Genomic DNA, 23,147 nt, shown 5'->3' on the forward strand with positions numbered 1-23,147 from the left:
GACAGAGAGAGACAGAGCATGAGCAGGGGAGGGGCAGAGAGAGAGGGAGACACAGAATCCCAAGCAGGCTCCAGGCTCTGAGCTGTCAGCACAGAGCCCAACAACACAGGGCTCAAACCTACCAACCATGAAATCATGACCTGAGCCGAAGTCAGACGCTTAACCAACTGAGCCACCCAGGCACCCCAAATATTGCTTATTTTTAAGAAGATTTGTAATTAATGGACAATATCATGAAAGAGGTTTTAAAAACAAATACAGTCAAGGTTTCAGAAAAATATATTTTATATATATTTTTATATATAAAAATTTATATATAAATTTATATATGTTTCCAAATTCATCAAGTTGTATATATTAAGTATATAGTTTTTTGTGTGTCAGCCATACCTAAAGAAAGTGGCTTAAAAAAATTTTAAATAGAATGTTTGGAGATACCACCAAAATATTTATGATCATTTTATCACAAACTTACAGTGTAAGTCAATTTTAAGTCATTTAAACTTTGTTTTGGATGAAAATATGAATTTTAAGCTGTGTTTGCAGGAGAGAAGCATGCATTTTTGCTGTTCTTATATTACATGACTCCAAATTGTATCTCTTTGGATGTGTCTAGCCAGTAGGTGGACCAGCAACATGCAGCCAGCTGTGTTTTAAGTCTTCTCATGAGAACCTTTAAGGAAAGCAAGCTAATACCTTTCTTATCTCCTCTTCAAAAATTTAGCATCTCTGTAAACACCTGGAAAGATGATTGTTCCATGGGAATTTCCCAACTTGTGCACAAAAGTAATGTTGTTATTGACAAGTCGTTAAAGATGGTGTTGCTTTTATTGTTTTATTAAGAGATATTTTAAGTATTAATGTTTAAACATCTACCTATGTTTAGCTATCAACATTTTTTTCTCCAATCTAGTAAAATTTTAATATGCCATGATGCTTAAAATTTTAGAGCTAAAGTTGAAATCAAATCACAGGGCACATGCCAATAAATCTGTGAGCCAAACTGGGATCTCCTAAGTGTAGGCTGTCAACAGAACATTAACCTGAACGAAAGCCCCTGTGAACTTCTAGTATACCCTGAAGTTTAGACATTTAGAAATATTTGCCAAGTTACTACTCATCTCAGTATGAATGGCTTTGACCTTGAGTCTCTTGTATACTTCAAGATAGTTTAATTTACTGTATTAACAGTAGGTCTAGTGGACATCACATTCATAAGGAGCCAGTTTGACAACCTTTGAAAAATCAGCAGATAAAATAAAGATTTTTTCAATAGTTAGAACTCAGGGCAAGCAACAGGCACTTATTTTCTTTCCTTTCTTCCCCACCATGGAATAAAAACCAAGCATACTGATAATTGTTCAGACAAACCCATGAGTCATATTATCGCCACTGCACAGACCCCCAAAAAGCACAGTAAGAAATAATAAACACTTGAGGATTTACTGATGCTTGCATTATTTATTGGGCTTGCCAATGATTGGCTACACATGGAAGAATATTTCACAAGAACATTATAATTTATTAGACAACTTCTTCACTTCCTCAACATTTGAATTCTGCATCTATGCACAAGGATTCTCTCTTCCACTAATGCAGTGCAAGTCCTTACAGACATTTGTTCTATAAGTAGTATCTAATATTTTTAATTAACACCAGATAAAATATCAGTCACTCTTCCCATTGAAATAAAAATTGACGTAACCAGTATTATTTCATCAGTTTCTTAATAGTCTGCATTTAGTCATTAAGTATTTCAAAAATTTCTTCACCCAGAATCCGTAATTCATTCAGCTAATATGTATGCATATGATTTTGCGTATGATTTCAAGGCGCTTATGGACCTATTAAAGCTCATCTGTAGTCTTCTTTATTTTTTATTTATTTATCTATTTATTTTAATCTTTATTTACTTTTGAAAGAGAGACAGAGTGTGAGCAGGGGAGGAGCAGAGAGAGAGGGAGACACAGAATCTGAAGCCGGCTCCAGGCCCTGAGCTGTCAGCACAGAGCCCGACACGGGGCTCCATCTCTCGAACCGAGAGATCGTGACCTGAGCCAAAGTCAGACACTCAACTGACTGAGCCACCCAGGCACCAGTCTGGTCTTCTTTAGATTCACAACTTCTTTAGTCTTCTTTAGATTCACAACTTCATACTTGGTAGACAAGGGGGTTTGTATGCATGACGGTTTTGAGCATAAATCTGTGAAAATTCTCTACCAAATTAACTTTATATTTCACTAAGAGACGATGTGACCTGCATATAACTTTGGGGCGGAGGTTGTCAAATGATCCTTTACCAAGATATTTTCCTTTGTAGTTCTTAAGTAGCTGGGCATTCTACCATATTACTGTTGATGTCATCGATGATAACGTGGGTAGTAACCATTAACATTTCAGCCCACAAACTTGTCAGTCCCCGGGATCATTTTCATGGTTCTAGAGAATTCTCTGGTCAAAGATTGGTGTTGCATCTGTCAGGTGCCAGTCTCATCAAAATTGTTATTTCCACTGTCTTAATGTTCTTGTGCTTCTTGCCATCTCTGTGTAGTTCCTTGAGAGTTTTGATGATCAGGGCAAAGACAGAAGGTACCAGCTCAGTCTGGGCTTGTCTGTTCTGAATGGTCAGTTTCATATAATCCTGACCCTCCTAGTCATCAGGTACCTTGACAATGTCATCACCAACGTTTTTTAGACTGAACCAGGGGACCAGTTTTGGGGACCAGACCACATTTGGCACCAACTTTCCCACCAGTGCACCTCAGTATAGGACTTTGCTTTTGTTAAGGTCAAACTTGGATGGCGTGGCAAGGCAGTTTGGGTGGCCTAAAGCCAGATGTAGGACCTTGAAAGACACTTACACCTTGCTCTCTTCTGATTGGAAAGCCCTTCATGTAGCTTTTCAATGTGAATCTTTTGTTGTAGAAGGTGCTCTCTTAAAAGCAAATATGAGTAATATTTCATGTGTTCATATATTTTCTATATAATGTTGCTGTGTTCCAGAACACAGCCAAGAAAGATGAGAAAACAAACAAAAAGCACCCACATTTAAATGTCGGTATACATTTCAATAGATGCAAATATAGATTTTGGTTTGAACCAAAACTTGGATAGAAGAACCCCTAATACATTTACCCAGAACGTCTATACTCTTAATTTAAGCACAATCCACACAGGCTGATTAGTTGGTTTCCCAGCTCACATTGGCTTAGAAAACGAAGTGTCTGTTGGCAGCAGCAGTTCCAGCAATGCGAGGAAGTGAACAACAACCACAAAAATCCCACTAAAGAAATAAAAAATAAAAGTGCTGAGTCCTTAAGGAATAGAGGAACTACCTTAATAACCCTTGAGGACGGTTCTGTAAAACAGTGCTTCAAATGAGTCTCTGTTCTCTGACCTCAGTTTAAAGGGAAAAAAACCCAAAAGGAAATACTTGAGATTTTAACAAGAGTTCCAGTAAAGGGTGGTCAAATAACAACTTTGCCTTGAACGTAGTAACTAATACAGATCAAACAACTGAGTCATAGATTATGACAGGTAAATGAAATGTAGTGGTAATCATCTTGCCCATTTATTTGATGCAAATCGTACATGTCTGTGTGAATACTTGAATTGCATTAAAGTTTTCTCTGCTGTTCCTCATGCTCAGTAATTTACTTAGGTTGTTCCCATCTACTGGGATGGTATTAATGAATATTCATGTTTATAAGGAGGAATACACAAGCATACGGGGGATGTGTATTTGGCTGCAGAATGAGAATTCCGTATAACCTGTTTCACAGAAATATTTAGTTTGGATAAATTTTACTTTCTTTTCCTCGGAGAACAGTTTCATCTGTCTTGCTTGCTGATACCTTTGATTGCTCTTATATAAACAGTAAAGACACTTTGCAGCTATAGTTTTTCTAGGGCTTCTGGGCAGATATGCTTTTAACAGCTTTTTCAAGTCTTCTTAGGAATGTTTCAGAAATGGTAGGTTAAAGGTTGGTGCAAAAAAAAGTCAACAATTGTAAGGAAATCACTGCCAATACGAATAATGGATGTCATACTTTTAGGTCTGTTTTGGAGAGGGTTGAAATTTTACGTTTTTCTCTGCAAGTGTGCTTCCTTACAGCCCCCTTTTCTTTTCCCTATATCCTCACCTAACCCCAGAAATTACTGCATTTGGCTTAAAATTACTAAAAATTGCTCCTTAATACTGGGGCAGTCTGGCTAATGGACCTAGGTCAAAATAATTGATCCTGAAGACAAGGAAATCCACCCAAATCCTTTCTTTATGCTCTTCTTAATTTCATTACATGCTTCACAGACAGCCAAAGCTGGGTTCAGAAATGGCAACTATTACACAGTGTTTAAATCCATTTGCCTCATATAGGTCTGTTCCATCAGAAATAAAATATTCCACAAACACACTTTTATCATCCTCTTCCTTGTCTCCTACAAAGGTTAAAACAGAGAAGAAGGGGGAGAAGTACAAAGAGAATCGGTCAGTATAAATATGAGAGATATTGGTTAATGCCAACATAATAGTGTTCATTCTAATGTAATATGAAGAATAAAGCAATAAAAAGATAATGGTAAATAATTTTCATGGCATAGAAATATGCCCTAAAGACAAATAACATTGTAAAAATAATAAAATTACCTTTAGTTATGGGTGTGCAATTCTATATTATTAAAATACCAGAGAAATCCAGCACACCAATATATGAATATAATTTTTTAGAGTCGTGGAAAATAGACAAGAAAACAGTTTTCATATGGAGCTTAAGAAATAAATTAAAAAGTTAAAATACTGGTCTGTTTTATTGATTTATTCAATATATAGTTACTATATATGCCTACTGTGTTGTCCAGGTGTTGTCCTAGGTATCAAATAGAGTAGCGAACGTCTTCCTTTAGGAGCTTATATTCCAAGAGGGAAAACAACGAAAGGTAAATACATGCATAATGTGTGTAATTTGTTAAATGCTAACAAGTGTTGTGGAGAAAAAGAAGGCAGAGAGCAAAATCAAACACAGAGGAGGTTTGAAATTTAGACTGCGGTGGTGAAGGAAGACCTCACTGAGAATGGGGACATTTGAGAAGGTCTGAAGTAGCTAATCATGCAGCTGACTTGGGCAGGAATGTGCCAGGTAGAGGCAGGAGTGCTTTGGCACATTCCACGAACAGCATGGTTTAGCCCAGAGTGGTTAGACAGAATGAGCAGGAGAGAGTAGCATATGAAGCCAGAAGACCCAAAAAGGGAAATTGAGAAGGAGCAGCCAGTGAGGTCAGAATACCAGGAAAGGGTGCTGAGCACTGCTAGGAATTTACCCAAGGGATACAGGAGTGCTGGTGCATAGGGGAATGTGTACCCCAATGTTTACAGCAGCGCTTTCAACAATAGCCAAATTATGGAAAGAGCCTAAATGCCCACCAACTGACGAATGGATAAAGATGTGGTTTATATACACAATGGAATACTACTTGGCAATGAGAAAGAATGAAATCATGACATTTGCAACGATGTGGATGGAACTGGAGGGTATTATGCCGAGTGAAATAAGTCAGTCAGAGAAGAACAGATACCATGTTTTCACTCATATGTGGATCTGGGGAAACTTAACAGAAGACCATGGGAGAAGCAAAGCGGAAAAAAATAATTACAGACAGAGAGAGAGGGAGGCAAACCACAAGAGACTCTTAAATACAGAGAACAAAACAAGGGTGGATGGGGGTAGGGGAGGGGGGGGAAATGGGTGATGGGCATTGAGGAGGGCACTTGTTGGGATGAGCCCTGGGTGTTGTATGGAAACCAATTTGACAGTAAGTTATATTTTAAAAAGATGTGCTGAATGGAAGCCAAGGGAAGAAAGTGTTTCAAGGAGAATCTGTGTTCAGTTTTTCTGGTATTTAAGTAAAACAAAAATCTAAGAAATGACCCTTGGATTTAGCAATGTCCTTGTGATATTGACAAGATCAGTTTCCTTATAGATACAGCAGTGAGCACATAGTGGAAATTGGGAGATAGAAAGCAGAGATAACCTACTTCAGAGAGTTTTGCTGTAAATTAAAGCAGGTAAAAAAGAACCTGGGGATCGTATTTTCTTGTTCTCCTTGTTTATGATACAGAAATTATGATATGTTTCATGCTGGTGGGAACGATCCACTTGAAGCTGAAAAAGAAATGATGTTTGCAGGAAAGAAGGGAGCATCTATCACCATTGGGGGTTGACAGTAAATAAAGTCATGGTTAATTATAGTCCATAATTACGGTCATGGCAGCACTGTATATATACAGTCCATATATACAGAGTTGATGTGGAGGAGGAAACAAAGTTTTCTTCTGATTACTACAATTTTCTTAGGGAGGGGGAAGCAAAGTTGAGAGAGAATGGATGGGGAATAGATGTTAGAGAGCCAATGGACCAGGGAAATGCAGTGTGATTGCTGGGAAGCACTGATGACCCACTCAATGGTATTGGTCATGAATTTAATGTGAGACAGGATTGTTGTGTTTTTCTTCAGCTAGTCCACTGCTTTAGTTGTAAATGCAGAGTAGGTGGAAAGTTGGATTGAACATGGTTGGAGTTTTGCCAGACTAACCCGGTGAAGCAACAGGGAGTGAGATAATGGAGGATATTTGCAAGGAAGGGCTTACGATGAAGGCCAGCATGTAAGCTGGGTAAGCAGGGGAGCAAGGACACAGGGGATGCAAGACAATGGGGAAAAAGGTGGCAAAATTGGATTTTAGGTCATGGTGAAGTTAATGCTGAAATCAAGGCTCTAGAAAGAGTGAGATAGAATGGTAAGAGCTATGGTTTGAGAATGGGATGCCTAAATGTGAAATTATACAGAGGAGTGCCACAACTTTTGGCAATTTTAAAAAGGCCTAGAGAATGAGCAGTTGGAGATGGGGTAGAGAGCCAGGTCCCTGGAGGAGAGGAGGTCAAGGAACTGAGAGTCCATGTGACTGACTGCCTGGATATAGTGGAGTCACCAAGTCACCAAGAAGAAAATCAGAAAAAGTACTTGAGAAGTTCCAGGAGCTGAGTTAGCTGTTTCACCTGCAGGTAAAGCGATATGCTGTTCGTGGGAGTAAAATCGGCTACCACTCGAGAGGGGAAGAGCAAGGAGGCAAAGTGAATGTTGATAGAAGAGGCTGAGGCTATGGAACATTTTGCTGGTAATTTCCCTTGGGTATCAGTGGAAAGGTTTGGGGATTGGTGAAAGATGAGAGAAGAAACATCAGTCAGGCTGTATGAGGATTGTATTATGGGGCTGAGGGTCACAAGAGTCCTGGGCTTCTGGGAATGACTGATAAAACCAGAGATCAAGTTGACAATAAGATTAAGTATTTTTTTATCTATTCTTTTTTATTGACATGTAACTGACATATAACATTATCTTAATTTTAAGTGTACAACATCATGATCTGATATTGCACATACGATGAAACGATCACCACCTCGATAAGTCTAGTTAATGTCCATCAGCACACAGGATTAGTCCCGGTTGTATCAGAACTCAGAGATGGTAGTGAGCTATGAGCTTCCAATGAGGAATAGTGTGGGCTGGCCAGGAATACGCAGGGGTCTGGGTCTCCTCAGTCCCCTGAGGGCGAGAAGAAAATGTGTGTATTGGGGGCGGTTAGTCTTATCTGAGCCACTCAGGCCTGCGGGGGCCTCTTGACTCCCTTTGCCAAACAGAAAAGCCCTTCTTAATGAAGCAGGCCCTGTGTGCCTAGAGTTCTTCAACTGCAGTACTTTATATACTAACTACCAACTCATTTACTGGAGCAGAGGCTCACAACAAATGCTCTTGCTTTAAGTTACTTTTGTGTCTACCATAAAGTAAGAACGAACATATTATACTGCCCTCTTTCAAGCATGTATTTTTCATGCACACAGTCCACAAGAACACATTTTCTTCCATTGGCCCAAGCTTCATAATGTTCAGATTTCTTTTATCACTTTCTGCTTAGTTCAAAGTGCACTCTTTCCCCTGAAAGGCAGCTATAAAAAATAACAGTAATACATATTTGAATTATTACTGGAAGGGCATGTGGACTTTTTTTTGCCCTTCAACATAGGAGATCACTTTTAAATCAAATCAGGTGAACCCCAGACCGTAAAAGCATCGTAAATATGTGTGTTGTACACTTGCAAATAGACAAACTGTGGAAGTGATATCTGACTTGCCTGCAGAGCTAGGATGGGGTACATGGGGGAACACTGACTTCCGCCCTTTCCTGGCTCTTTATAATTCTTTTTATACTCCCTGTGGAAGTACATATACTCCTAAACGGTTCAGCCACGGTGCATCAAATATGTGTGAGCACTTCCATCAATACCAGGAAGAAGCACTCCTTCCCTCAGTTCGCCTTGCTACCCTTGCATGGACAAGAAGAGGTCTCTTACCTGTAGTCACGGATGCATTCAACACACTGGTGTGGCACTTCAACTAGACGCTGAGGTAATGTAGATCCAAAATAGATCAAGTTCATCTTCTTCTCATGGAAGTCACTGCCTAGTCAGAAAGGCAGATACTAACAAATGTAGCCTCACAAACTGAGTCCATTATAGAAAAGAACACAGTTCTCTGATGGCATGTAACCAGGCAAACACACCCAGACTCCGTGTGAGTTTCTGTGTGTGCGCGTGTGTGTGTGCGTGCGCGCACATTAGGGAAGGTCAGGGAAATCTTTCTTGAAGAAATGATAGTTGCATGGGCTGAATTTGAAGGATGAACTTAATCAAATAGGAATAGGCTGAAGATTTCTAGCCAGGGAGGACAACATGCGCAAATGGCCAGTGGCAGTGAGGGAATGGTCCATTTGAAAAATTTAAAGAAGGTCAGTGTGGCTAGAATAAGGACAGAGAAATTAACGTGGAGGCAGCCTGGGCCGTATCTTACAGTTTCGTGCAGGAATTGTTTTCTCCTCTTCTGTGGCAATTTTTGGCACGGTCAATCCCAATTATCTCAATGATCTTGAGGAAACAATAGGGTCGTACATATGTTACGTCTTAAGCATCCACAAAACTACCCACACAGCAAGCTCTAGCTCGTCTTTTCATAATCAATTTGAACATCATATGTTCTCTGTCTCTGCTCCCTTAGTTTTTTTATGTATCCTTACACTATATAACCCTTAACAAACTATATTACAGAATTGGCTTTCTGTATTCTACCCCTTCACAGAGACTGTATTATATCCTGTCTACACAGTACCTTACAGAGTGACTGCCTGATAGTAAATTAGGTCAATTTACTGTTGCTTAATAAATGTTTATTGAATTGAGTTATCCAAAACATTTCAGATTCTTCAGATAAAGACATCACATAAAACAGCTTGTTAGGATATGTGCATGGACACGATCTAATGCGTGTGTTTACTGAAATAAACAAAGGCAAGGAATATACTGTAATGATATTTAATAAGAGAATATGCATAAGGGTATTTTTGGGAAAAAAATAATGAACTAAACCAAACAAGTTACCAATGTTATCTTTAACCTATATATGTATCATATATTATAGTAAAACCTGATTATCAATCTATAGCTTTAGACAACTGTGCTCTCAGGGTAGGATATGTATTAGTATCCAGGACTGGTCATCTATTAGGAATATATTGGCTTGTTTACTTTCTAACAATCAAGAATAATTTCTGAAAATAAACTTAATGTTGCAGAATTAGCACCAGTTTTTAAAATTCATCCCAGTTGTGATTTTAATGTCCAGTTATGTACAGGAGAGTGACAGTCCCATCTACTGAATTGTATAAATGTCCAACCAAATAAAAATGCTTATTTTTAGTAAGAAACCTTTGAAGTGTAAGGGATATGTACTGAAAACATCCTTCATCTCCTTTGGAGCTTTGGGTAAATGAATGGTGACTGGCTTTTTAGAAGAAGATCTTTGCGTCTCATTACACAGCAAAGTTATGGAGTATATAGTGTATCATATAAAAACTTTTTGACCCAACTGTTGGGAGTTTTATAGCCCCTTTCAAGATAATGCTAAGTAGTAAAATATCATTCCCAATATATTTATGCTGGGAATATTTGGGGAAAATATGTCATTGGTAATTACCATTATTTAATGATAATGGTAATCTGAGCTTTCAGTTGGAATGTTAAGCCTTTTCTAGTTAGTATTTCACATTGCATAAAATACCAAAGTAATCACAAGTGCTCATTTGAAATGTTCTTGTTTTATTGGTATACAGGTACTAGTCATACATTACTGATTTTAAGAAAAGTTGTGAAAACATGTGACAGAATCATCTGTATTCTCCTAGCATATATGTAAGAGAATAGGAATACTAAGAGAATACATATATATGTGTGTATGTGTGTGTGTGTGTGTGTGTGTGTGTGTGTATGTGTGTGTTATAGGAGTTACATAACTGTAGAGCTTTTCATAGTTGATACACAATGTTACATTAGTTTCAAGTGTAAAACACAGTGATTCCACAACTCTGTACATTACACTGTGCTCACCAGGAGTGTAGCTACCATCTGTCACCATCCAGTGTTATTACAATACCATTGACACTTTTCCCTCTGCTGTGCCTTTTATCCCCATGATTTAGCCATTCTATAACTGTGGAGCATTTTCTTCTCGTTGTTCTTGGTTCTTGGTTTCAGTGAATTTTGATCCAGTGGGGATAGCAAGTACAATCTTGAGCCTCAGTTCTTCAGCAACAATCACATCTAAATCAGACACAGTTGCCCCTATTTCCCTTTGTTAAGTCTGACACAATCTTTAGGTTGACCCAAGGAAACCATGCTTGTTATTGCAGGGACCAAATATTGCCTTCAGGACATTGTCAATTTGTCCTGCCATTCCTGGAATAGAACTAAAAATGTTTTGAAGCTAGTAGGTGTGTGAAATAATGCTATGTTGAAAACATGTTATTTTTCTTTGAAATCTATGGATGCTTGAATGAACTCAAAGGGTCTGTGACACAGGAAAAAAATTTAAATAGCAATTAAGGCATTTTTTTCTTATTTCAGCATATAAAGACAAGGGAATGTAATGGTTTTAATAATTAAGGATGCAGACTAATGATCACATTTTGCAGTACTAATAAAAACTTCCTGTTATCATCTCTGTTTTTAAGAATGAAGAAGGCATTTCCTTAATGCACTTCACTGCTCCCCTTGCCAGCTCTGTTCAGGCTCGGAATTTGATAATAACATTTCCAAATTGTAAAAATAAAAAAAAAATAGCATTAAAATTGATTTAAGTCCCACTTTCCAAATCAGTTAACCCAAAGGTTAAGTGCTACTGCACTTGACCTAAGAGAGCGTTTGGTCCCCTTTTATAAGACCTGAGTGTAAAGAATAAAGACAGCGTTTTTCTTCTTCTCTTTTTTAAAGAAGCCACATGTAATGTTCTCTGAGTTAAGTTTTACCATTCATAATGAATGCAGTCTCGCCATTCAAATGCGACCATAAGTACACAGAAGATAAGAATTTAATTAAATGTAGATTAAAACCAAACAGGAAAACACACTAGCTGATAATTTTATCCCATCCTCTGGCCATATTTTTTATACTTCCTTCTTGTTCTTCTTTGGGCTATAGCTTATCAACATGCCGATAGCACCATAACTCATTACATCTGATGGTGCGGTGGAAATGTGCGGGCTCTGTGCTTGGATTTCCGAGGCACTTAAAATGCAAAGCATGTAAATGTCTCTGTTAAATATAGTAGTGTGGTAACACTGGTGAAAAGGAAGTGATTCTGAAGAAATCCTTAAACCTCTTACAAGATGCATTAGTATTGCACAGTAGCAAATGAAATTTTCAAAGTGGAACCAATTCATGTATTCACACGTCTGTGGTATGGCTTAATATTTTGAGGTTGAGCTGCTTCAGCAGTTGGCAAGTTTGGGTACCAATCAACTCGCTTAGTTTACTCCAGTGTGCGTAGGGTTTGCTAACAGGCATCTGTATCACTTTGTAGGAAAATGGTGTTTTTTCCATTGTTGACCATAATGTAGTAACAATATCTTTGTGCTTGAATGTTGTTCTCATTAATCTTCTATAAGACATCTCTAAATGAGTTCCTATTATTTGATCTGAATCTATTGGGATCATGAAGGTTGAGTCCACAAAAACTTCAGAGATAAAAGGTGGAAAAGAAAGGCATTAAGACAAATATATACAAAGACAATTTGTGTGTGTGTGTGTGTGTGTGTGTGTGTGTGTATAATCAGTTTATCTCATTTTTTCTAATAATTGTTTCTAATCATTTTAAAAATGGGCAATGAACAGTTAGAATAAATTCTTGGTCATTGTAAAGGAAGGCTCTAGACCAAACACAGTATTTTAAAATCCGAAAGAGAATATATGCTGAACTTGTTAATTAAATATTAAACTAAGGTTTAGAATGGCAATGCATTCAATGTGCAATCTTGATTTATTAAGTACTAGTAAAAGATAATGGAATCATTTATATATTTGCATTTTTTTCTAAAGCTAAGAGCCTTCCGAAGTATAACACACTTTTTTTTTTTTTTAGAGCAGGCATAACATGTCAAGGGCATTCTGTCTTTGGAAAGGTAAATAATTGGTTGCTTTTTTTTTCTTTTGGCAATGGGTTATTTGGCTCATACTAATGAATAGAGTTTTTCAATTAAAAATTGATCTAAAAAATGATTTATGATTTTGCTTCTTTATTGTAATTTTGAAGTTCTTAATGGTTTGAAGTACTAAGCCCATAGCACCACTTTCTCTGCATTAATTGTCACATGACCACTTGGCACCCAAATTGGTGTATATGACACATTGACACAGGTGCCAATTTCACCTTTAGGAATAAATCAAAAAGACTAATTCAATTTTTAAAGATACCAGAAATTTCACCATCTAGGGAAACAATGTTTCATGGAGTGAACCTCTGTTTTCTTGCCATTAAATCACAGACAAAAAAAATGAGAGTCCCAGTATAGAAATGAGCTGAATTGCTGGCCTTAGTCGGGCATAGGGACTTTATCCAGACTACTGGAGACATACAGAGGCATCGGTAATCTCTATCAACTCATTTTCCTTCCGTTCGCTTTTCATAAAGCTGTTTCAGTGGCGATATTAAGAAGGAATAAAATAAAACTACAGCAAGTCAAACTGAAGTGCAAAATGCAGGAACATATTTTGGGGTCTTGAAAGGATACATTAAAAATGCTTTCTTCCGGGTGCCTGGGTGGCTCAGACAATTAAGCATCCGATTCTTGATTTCAGCTCAGGTCATGATCTCAGGGTTCTTGAGCTTTCTGCTGGGTGTGAAGTCTGCTTAAAATTCTTTCTCCCTCTGCCTCTCTCTCTTTCTCCCAAAACTAAAATAAAATAAATATTACCCCCCCCAAATGCTTTTGTCTGCTAAAAAGTTTTAAATATAAAATATAAAAAGAAAACCTATTAAGTAGTCTGCATACATCTGTGTAATGTGTAAGAGGTAAAATTTCCAGTCTCTAAGGCACTCTAAAAAAATGATAGATTGAAAAAACAAAACAAAAACTTAAAGATTTCTTTAAGCATTAAGTGGAATAAATTCTTCTCTTTCATCAAACATATATTTAAAGGGAAATGGAGAAAAATATCTCTATGAAACAAGCATTACTTCCGTCCACCGTGGGCTCCAGTCTACCTTAGATTCTTTTCCTTTAAGAAGCTCTCAGAAGTTCCTGTACACGCTGCAGAACGCTATTCTGTATGTCCTGTCATGTTTGTGTTTTTCTCCATGTAGGACTGCCAGCCCTTCAAAAGAAGTCCCTACATCCTGCCAAGTGACTGTTAGGTCATAACCAACAAATACCGTTTTTTAAGAATAGAGAGAATGAGAGGGAAGAAGGGAGTGAGAGGGAGATAAGGAGAATGGAAAGAAGGAGAAAGAAAGGAAGCTTGGGGGGAAAGAAAGGAGAGACAGAAGGAAAACAGAGAGAAAGACAGAAGAAAGAAGGGAGGCAGAGGGGAATTTAGCCACCCAGAAAACTACCCTTCTGTTATCTCTAGTACTTTATCATGCTGGAAATGTTGCCAGTTTCAGAAATGAGAAATGAGCATGATGAATATTTTAGGGAGAAAAACACAGAGGTAGGGGAATGTAAGATTGCTTCTGGGCCACATCCATGAGTGTCCATGACAGAAAACAAAGAACAAGAAATCTACATTTGGTAATGCTTTGTCAAGCACAAGACACAAAGAACCAAATGGAGCTAGTGTTTATTGAATACCCACTGTGTGGGGAGACTCTATATGTTATTTCATTGAAATCTTAAAACAAAAAACAAAAAAAATCCCTGTAGACTGAATTCTCCTTATCTTACAGATGTAGAAAAACTGAACCTGGGAAGTAGGGGTAACTTACCTATCATCAAAGAGTGAATAAGGGTGCCTGGGTGGCTCAGTTGGTTGAGCATCCGACTTCGGCTCATGATCTCGCGGCCTGTGTGTGTTCAAGCCCCGCGTCAGGCTCTGTGCTGACAGCTCAGAGCCTGGAGCCTGCTTCCGATTCTGTGTCTTCCTCTCTCTCTGCCCCTCCCCCGCTCACGCTCTGTCTCTCTCTGTCAAAAATAAATAAACATTAAAAAAAAAAGTTAGGGGCGCCTGGGTGGCTCAGTCGGTTAAGCGTCCAACTTCAGCTCAGGTCATGATCTTGCGGTCTGTGAGTTCAAGCCTCACGTCGGGCTCTGTGCTGACCGTTCAGAGCCTGGAGCCTGTTTCAGATTCTGTGTCTCCCTCTCTGTCTGACCCTCCCCCATTCATGCTCTGTCTCTCTCTGTCTCAAAAATAAATAAACATTAAAAAAAAATTTTTTTAAAACCAAGTTAAAAAAAAAAGAGTGAATAGAATAGATTCCATGAATGGATATGTCACAGTAGCATCTCTCAGTTACTTGTCTCTGAAACTAACTCTGCTGTCTCCAATGCTGTGACTTTAGTTAATTGCATGTGCATTTTATCTGAAATAAAATCATCTTAGTAAGATACTCCAAAAGTACTTTGTAAGCTGCAATATTTTAACTTAAAATATTTTAAAAATTTTATGACTAGTATATAAAATTGTGACTTTTTAAATCAATATTATTCAAGGCAGGTGAAATCAGATTGGTGTAATAAAATCTTTCTGGAAATTATAAAAACAATGCATATTTCTAAGTTCTGTTATACAAGTTATTTGTCACAATTTTATTGGGGTGCCTGAGAGATTAGCAATTTTGCTCCATATAGCATATGTGTCTATTCTGATGACATATCTTTGATGACTACACTTTGAGCTGTTGTCTTTTTTTGTTTTTATTTTTTTCAATGTTTATTTATTTTTGAGAAGGAGAGAGACAGACAGAGTGCAAATAGGGAGCGGCAGAGAAAGAGAGGAAGACACAGAATCCGAAACAGGCTCCAGGCTCTGAGCTGTCAGCACAGAGCCTGATGCGGGACTTGAACCCACAAACAGTGAGATCATGACCTGAGCTGAAGTTGGACACTTAACCGACTGAGCCACCCAGGCGCCCCTGAGCTGTTTTCTTAAGGGCGAAATGAGCAAGAGTAATGTTCATAATTTGCTTGATTCAGAAGAGCAACACTGGTAGAGAATAACTAATTTTGCCAAGAGGGAGATTGGTGAAATGTATCTTAGAAGCAACTATAACATTTTAAATGTAAATGTAAGAAATATATTTGGGGGGGGATGGATATACAAGAAGAATTTTCATAGAAACAGGCTTATCCTGCAGCAAAGCTACTAAAGACTGATCTGACCACCCAGGATATTTTAACTCTGCCCTTTGTCTGAGGGAGGCCGTGGTCCCATCAAGCCCTGTCATAACTGAATTATCAGTTCAGCATGCAGACTTTTAAGTGAATAGAAGGGAGATTTTTCCAATCGAATTTGGTGATGTCTTCAAAATATTCTCTATGTTAATCCAGCGCAAACAGTAGGGAAATGTGAAGAGGTAAAATGTTTCCCTACCAGCAATCACACCGGGTAGACTTTAAACATTTCTATTAATGCTCAGAAGTACAAGCCTGATTTATTCCCCCCTTTCCAAACTGTGTTACATTTACACAGAAAATCCAAAATGGATTACAGGAGCCTGCGTGGCTAGGAAAAAAAAAATATGTGTCTCAAATAATTAAATAAAGTAATTATAACAGAGAGTAGAAGTTAAAATATTACTAAAATATTTCTGTTAGTGGGGTAGTTTAGTCACCTCCACGGCAGTGGCAAAATTGGAAGTCGGGTTGTAACAAATGCGTGTTACAGCATTAAACAATAACACGTTCTTGCCTGGAAAACTAAAATGACAGGTGTGGCCATTGATGCTTCAAGCATATACTCTGACCTCAAGACTCACAATCTGCTACAGTCTGTAGAGCACATACTGTGGAGTCAGAATTATGTTGAGAGAAGGGACTAGAAAATGTCGTGTAGGACCTTCATATTGTTTACTGTAAAATATGTATTTCAGTGTCTTATGGAGATAGCATTTAAAAAATAAAATGGAAATAAACATCTCCCTGACTGCTTACTTCTCCTTCTCATTTTCTTAAGCAAAGAAGGAGGTGTGTGAATGATGGAGGCTATTTTTATGTAGCTTTTAAAATGGATGATGCTGTGGTATTTGACCTTAGGTACATTATAAAAAAAAATTTTTTTTCAACCGATTGTCTCTTAGTTATATTTGAAACTGGATTCTTGCTGCATTTTTTATTTAAATGTGTTGCCTTAATGATCTGGCCTCATAGATTTCAGAATTATGCAAAAGATGAAAATAAAACTAGCATTAGTTAAATTCATATTTCTGAAATACATTCGTTATTACATTTTGTAGTTCTCTGTAGAGCATTACTTTGTGCTTGGATTTGCTCATATTTCCAATTCTGTCTAATTCTCCGTCACAATTTTTACATTATAACCCACTGAAGATTTTCCTTTTTTTTTTCATTTCGGTAACCATTATTTGAATCATAAAAAAATGCATTACTGTATTCATAATGTACTGCTCATGTGACAGTTTTTGAACTTTAATATTCTTTTCTGTAATGTGCCGGCTTAGCAGCCTATAAAAGAGACATATTGTTTGTAATGTTTCTTACCCACAACAAATGATGTGATTCTGGGTTTTATGAAATGGCAGTAGTTTTCTAAATTTGTGATTCTTCTGTGTTCCGTTGTCAAGAACAGTTGTACATCTGCTCGGCACAGACTTTCCGAGACTATGAACTTTAATTGAGGAAAAATAATGAGGGTTCAGGGACTACTGATATGGAGTCGGTTGCAAAGCAGGTGCCCTGCTGCCAGATCAATGGATTATTTACTCCTTTGTCATAAACAGGAAACAGTTGGTTGTTTGTGGTGACTACGCGCATATTTTAAAGCCCATGTACATATTTTCTCCTTCCCTGTCAATGTAGAACATTTTAAATAGTGCTTAGTTTATGATTTAGCATAACTATATAGAGTAAGCAAACAACACTTGTTCTGTTTTAATAATTAACCACCTTGTTTGAAAAAGAACTTTAGGAATGATTTCAGGAATGCACATCATATGTGCTTCCAGCCTTTACCTCTCAACTCATATGGTCGCAGTCATAAACCCTCTATATAATTGTCTAAATATTTTTCTGCCTCTCTTTATAGACCTTTGAGAGGAGAAAACCTTTTTTTTCTTCCCAAATACATAAGGAAATTTAAAATATAAATTGTAGATCGTTGTAGAATTTCATTAGGACACCCTAAGAGTCTGCACAAGGTTTTCAAACCACTGGAACAGAATTTTCTCAGGAAATAATTGGGAGGTTGGGGAGGGTGGGGGGGGCAAAGCTCAGGATCCTTTTCTGAGTTCAAAAAACAAGCACGTCTGCCTTTCAGCAGGCACATGATTTCTGAGCGAGTTGGAACTATCTCTGACACACCTGAGCAGGACCAACCTAAGAGGCTAGGGTCACCCAAAGGGGGCGTGCTCCTCTCTCAACACTCCTCATTAGCAAACCAAACAAAGAGCTGTCTGGAATTAGCTGCAATTTCCACCACGACAAGTGACTTTTTGTGTTACATAATGATATGCTGGGAATTTAAATCCTAGGTTCTAGAGATCAGTGGTTTAAATTCTAATGATGGGTTTCGTGGCATGGAAGTCTGACTTTTAACACGTGGAGGTTGGAGACCATAGAAACCATACCATAAAGTTTGTACACACAGCCCACCCACAGACAGCTCCTCTGAACCCTCAGACAGTTCACACAAACCTCATCTCTCGACCAGAAATGTTGTCATCGAGCCTGGGTTTGGGCATCATCTTCATTTTTACTACAAATCTCTCTTAATTTCTTATGGAATTGGGATTGCTGCTGAAAACCTGAATTATGTTGGAAAGAACTGCCACCAGAGAAAAACAAATTTATGTCACGGAAAAAGAAACTTGAAGTTCTAAAATGCAAATTAAAAAAGCAGTAACTTCAAAGTACACTTAACTGAAGTATGATGTTTAGCAATCTGGTGAATCTGCCTTAAAGTATGAAAACATTTTGGTAAAAAAAGCAAATGTATATTTTTCTTGTTTGTTAACTATATATTCATGCCCACATAATGTAATAATTATAACAATGCATCTTTCCTACCATGCAGTCATGACAAATATCTCATCCAATGTGGAAATAAAAAATAATACCTAAATTCCTATTCATATGAAATAATTGCTACTAGTTAAACGTGTCATTCCTTAGGTGAGATTGGATTGGATGTTTCAGCAACTGTCTTACTCAGCATGGGTCTTGTAACATTGTTAGCATTTCTAGCGTGCTAGTAGATATTTTAAGAAAGCTTATGTAGGGGCGCCTGGGTGGCTCAGTCGGTTAAGCGTCCGACTCCAGCTCAGGTCACAATCTCGCAGTCCGTGAGTTCGAGCCCCGTGTCGGGCTCTGGGCTGATGGCTCAGAGTCTGGAGCCTGCTTCCGATTCTGTGTCTCCCTCTCTCTCTGCCCCTCCCCCGTTCATGCTATGTCTCTCTCTGTCTCAAAAATAAATAAAACGTTAAAAAAAATTTAAAAAAAAAAGAAAGCTTATGTATAGATTTTTAATTTATATTCTCTAAATATTTTGTGCAAGTATTCATTGCCTAATATTTCCCCCTGTTTCTAATCATAATAATAAATATGGTTATCATGGTAAAGTTGAGTTTTCCATCAGTACTATAGGAATAAAGCAAAAATGAAATCCATTTTTTTTCCCCAGTGGGGTGGATGGGGGTTTCTAGTTCAGAGTCAATAAAATTTCCTTGGAGTCCAAAATCTAGAATGGGAATCAAGGCACATTGCCATTATGAACAATGAGAGATTGTGGTTGCTCATTTCTATTGATAAAATTTTAAGTTTAACTTAAAAGAGAAGTTGAAGTTACTTAATTTAAAAGAAAATATTCAACTATAAATCTGTATTCAACTGCTATATAAAGAATTTGTTAGATCCACTGTCTTGAAAATATGCAGCATCGGAAATACAATTATTCATTCTTAAATATACGTGTTATTCTAAACAGCAGGAAGTAGTAAGTACAGGCTTCGAGGCTCTGTCATACCATGCAGAGATGAAAAGTTTGAGATGAAATGATATCAGTGAAAAGTCTGTGAATAAAAGACATCAGAAGCAAAGTCTTTGTCTAGGACCCCTGATCTCCGGAGATGAATACTGTACCTGAATTTCTTGTTCTATGACCTGCCATTCTCAATCAAATCTAATTTCTCAAAAAGAATATAAGAAGTGTGAGTTGTAAGAGAAAAGTGGTAATGACTAATTTTTTTTTTCTATCAATGGAAGTAAAAGCATGTGTTGTTTCTTTCTTTCTTTCTTTTTTTCCTTTTTAACACAAATGTGTTAAAAATGTGTGAGGGATCACAAAGAATAAAACTGGGACATGATCTGTAAGCCCAAACATGACTGTTGCAGATTTGGCCCCGGCTGCAGAAGCTTTAAGTAGCTACTATTAGGAGGATTTTTGTAGTGCATAATCAAGTCTGCCTAGATACAGACCTTCAGTGTGTCTGTTCTTCTGCATTTTGTGATGGTGAGGGGAAATTTAATGTGTGTCTGTGTCTGCGTGTGCGCGCGTGCATGCGTGCGTGCATGCATGTGTTGTTGTTGTAATAATTGTAGCCGCAGCCTCAGTAGAGACAGGGAAGGCTAACTCTGTTTTCAGGAACATGCTGGGTTGAATGAAAATGTAGCAAAATACTGAAAACTTTATTGTCTTGAAAATGAAACTTGATTTTCTAGGAAATAAAAATCATATAAGAAATGCATGTGAGAGACTTCATAATGATTTTATTGACATAGTAAAAAATTATTTTCCAGCAGAAGTTTTGAGCCTACAATAAAATCTTTATGTCAAAAATTACCCTTATGCAAGGAGATTAAAGCATACTGCAAGCCTTTCAGAAATGCCATTTTCAGACTACCTTCTGATGATTATTGGTCTCTTTTTTCTGTAAAGTTCTATAGAGAATATATTTTAATTAGCTTTCGCTTCATACACACTGCCCAACTCTGACCCAATGTCTGATCATATAGAATACATTACAAAAGAACTGGTCATTTGAGTGCTTTAATATAGCTTTGCATTAATGTCAGGCATCATTTAGACAAGGCATTAAAAGTGTTATTTTAATGACTGAAGTGTGTTGGGTAAAAGAGGCTTAATCTTTATAGGAAGAACAATTTCAATTAGCTCTAAAATATTAATTTGTTGGTACAACTATATACTCTAATGTATTTGGCTACGAAACATCTTATGAATAATACATTGCTAGAATCCACTTGTCTTATGATGTAACTAAGACTGCCTTTAAAAACAAGGATTGCTAATTTTATAACCACCATGAATCAGTTAAGATTAAAAAAAAAAGTAATGTTTTAAAAACTTGACCATTGTCAACGTTGGAGGCTATTTTTGTGCCCCCTTCCCCCCAAAGTAATTTGGAAGGTCATAAATAAAATATGCAGTCTCTGGCTAGTAAGATATTGAATAGGTTTTAAACATGATATGGCTATCTGTCTTAAATTTTAAGGGCATTTTTATTTATTTGTTTACATGGCGAGTGTGAGATATTCTCCCTGGAAACAGTTTGTCTCATGGTGGAAAGTGTGAAAATATGGGAACAAAAATGACTGCATACCTTAATCCAACCATTGTGTTTCTGGGAACTAAAAATGCTGCTGTTCTGGCTTTTACTCTCCTTGAATATCTCCCTGTAGCCTTATCTTTCCATTGTGCTGGCTGTTTATTGCAACAACTTGGCATTGGTTTTCATGGCTGCACATGTGGCCCTGCCTTAAGGTGAGTGAGAGTCACATAGGTAAAAACCCTGTAGCCCTTCTGAAAATGTGCTGTTTTTCCCTACAGCTAACCAAAAATCCGCGATTGCTTCATAGACTTCTCAAGGGCTGCCTATACAAGGCGAAAACATAGGTGGCTCTTAAATGCTTGAACGCTATACGCCAATGTGGAACGCTTGTCTCCTGGCTTGGATGGTGTTAACGCTCCTGTTACACCACACCGAAGCAGCTGGATAAAGAGTGCAAAACTCTGTTGGGCAGTCACAGGTTTCATGCATCCCCATAAATGCCCTCAAACAAACAAATAAAGTAGGAACAATGGCTTTCATAGAGGTGGGCCTACGAAGCATACATCATCTCCCCCACCTCTCCTAGTGACTCTCACCATTATCCCTGGCATCGGTCACAGTTAGCCTGATTATTCTCAAATACATGAAAACTAGATTTTTTTTTTAAATATAGCTCTTGCACAGTGCAAGACTGGAGGGGTGAAAATGCTGAGTTTATAGCAAAGCAGAGCCACACACATGCAGTTTTTCAACTAGGTAAAGGAGGCTTTTGTAGCAGATTTCATGCAGCAGTTGGCATTGGCAGTATTGCAAAAAGAGATGTATTCTGTTGTGCTCTGTTTGATCAAGTGCTAAACCCGTGTGATCAATAGAGAGACAGATGTCGGGTGCAGATGGCGATGCCGTGATACCTGGGGCAGCGCGGGCCTGCCAGAATGACAGAATGGGAACAAGGAAGAGCAGCAATGCAACAGAATGTGACAAATGAAATTAGGGTTTATACTAGTCGATAATTTACAGCTAATACAAAGTGACAGAATTTTTCAGTACCCAGTATATTTTACTTCCAGTAATGCTATAGCCAATAAAGGCATATTTCATGCAACATAATAAAATGAAAGCTGTGGGGAAATATAGTCCAACCATTTTTTATTATGTTACAACTTTTAAAATTGATCCCTGAGAGAATACTAATAGCATGCAGGTCTTGTTAGAGTGACGTCTAAAGGCATTTTATCTCCAAATTTATAGCAGCCCCGTCACTTAGTCTCATTGCGTATTAGACTCGTAAGTTGAAGGCAGATAACTCTGTAGTGACCCGAAATTCATATGCTTTGCTTTAAAATAATATTATAAAAAACTCTTCCAGTCTGTGTATAAAATTATAAAAACAATTATCAGTTTCAACTTACTAAATAAACATTTTAATTTCCTATATTAATGGGAATGTTTAAGCAGTCACCTGTGTAATTAAAAATGAAAATCTAAGCACATTTTAAAAAATTTTCCTCCACACCCAGACCAAAAGCCATAGTTCATATATTTGGAATATATTTTATGACTCTGTAATTCAAAACACATTGATAAATACTTAGAAGTGACAGCTTTGCAGTAATGGTTAGTGAATCAATTGATACCCTTTTGTGACTTAGCCAAATTCTTCATGTTCTCGAACACACACATGCACATACTCCATGGTGACCTGCTGTCAGTCTGGGACTGGTATTGGGGGGGGGGGGATAAGAAGAGTCATGTCTCAACAAAACTATACGGTAGGTTTTTTCTCTTTGCATTCTACTCTTACCTCCTTTGTTTTTCCTCCTTTTTGTGCCATCTGCAAAAGACAACTTCATAGAACTTACCAGTGTGGGACCTCTCTCCCACCCCCTTTTCTCATTATTCAAATATTCACTGAGCAGTAGAATTTTAGTATCCTTTCTCAGAGCATCTGTATCCAGATGAAACTCCAAAGTTGAAGTGCCCACAATGAGGGATGGCCTGATAAAGGCATATTGGAAAGTATAGGAATTTCCTAA

General features: G+C 37.6%; 1 protein-coding gene and 1 long non-coding RNA gene across 3 annotated transcripts in view; one reads left to right on the forward strand and one right to left on the reverse strand.

Moving 5' to 3' along the window:
- The window catches only part of ZFPM2 (zinc finger protein, FOG family member 2), a 468,988-nt gene that overhangs the window by 403,131 nt on the left and 42,710 nt on the right, over nucleotides 1-23,147 (forward strand). The gene's annotated exons all lie outside the window — the stretch shown is intronic.
- On the reverse strand, nucleotides 2,036-9,434 carry LOC122210534. The gene is made up of 3 exons (XR_006198113.1): nucleotides 8,899-9,434; nucleotides 8,403-8,511; nucleotides 2,036-4,437 (listed from the first exon to the last, which is right to left on the reverse strand). It is a non-coding gene; the product is annotated as an uncharacterized LOC122210534 (long non-coding RNA).

The sequence above is a fragment of the Panthera leo genome, chromosome F2 (assembly GCF_018350215.1).
Source record: "Panthera leo isolate Ple1 chromosome F2, P.leo_Ple1_pat1.1, whole genome shotgun sequence".
Taxonomy (NCBI): Eukaryota; Metazoa; Chordata; class Mammalia; order Carnivora; family Felidae; genus Panthera; species Panthera leo.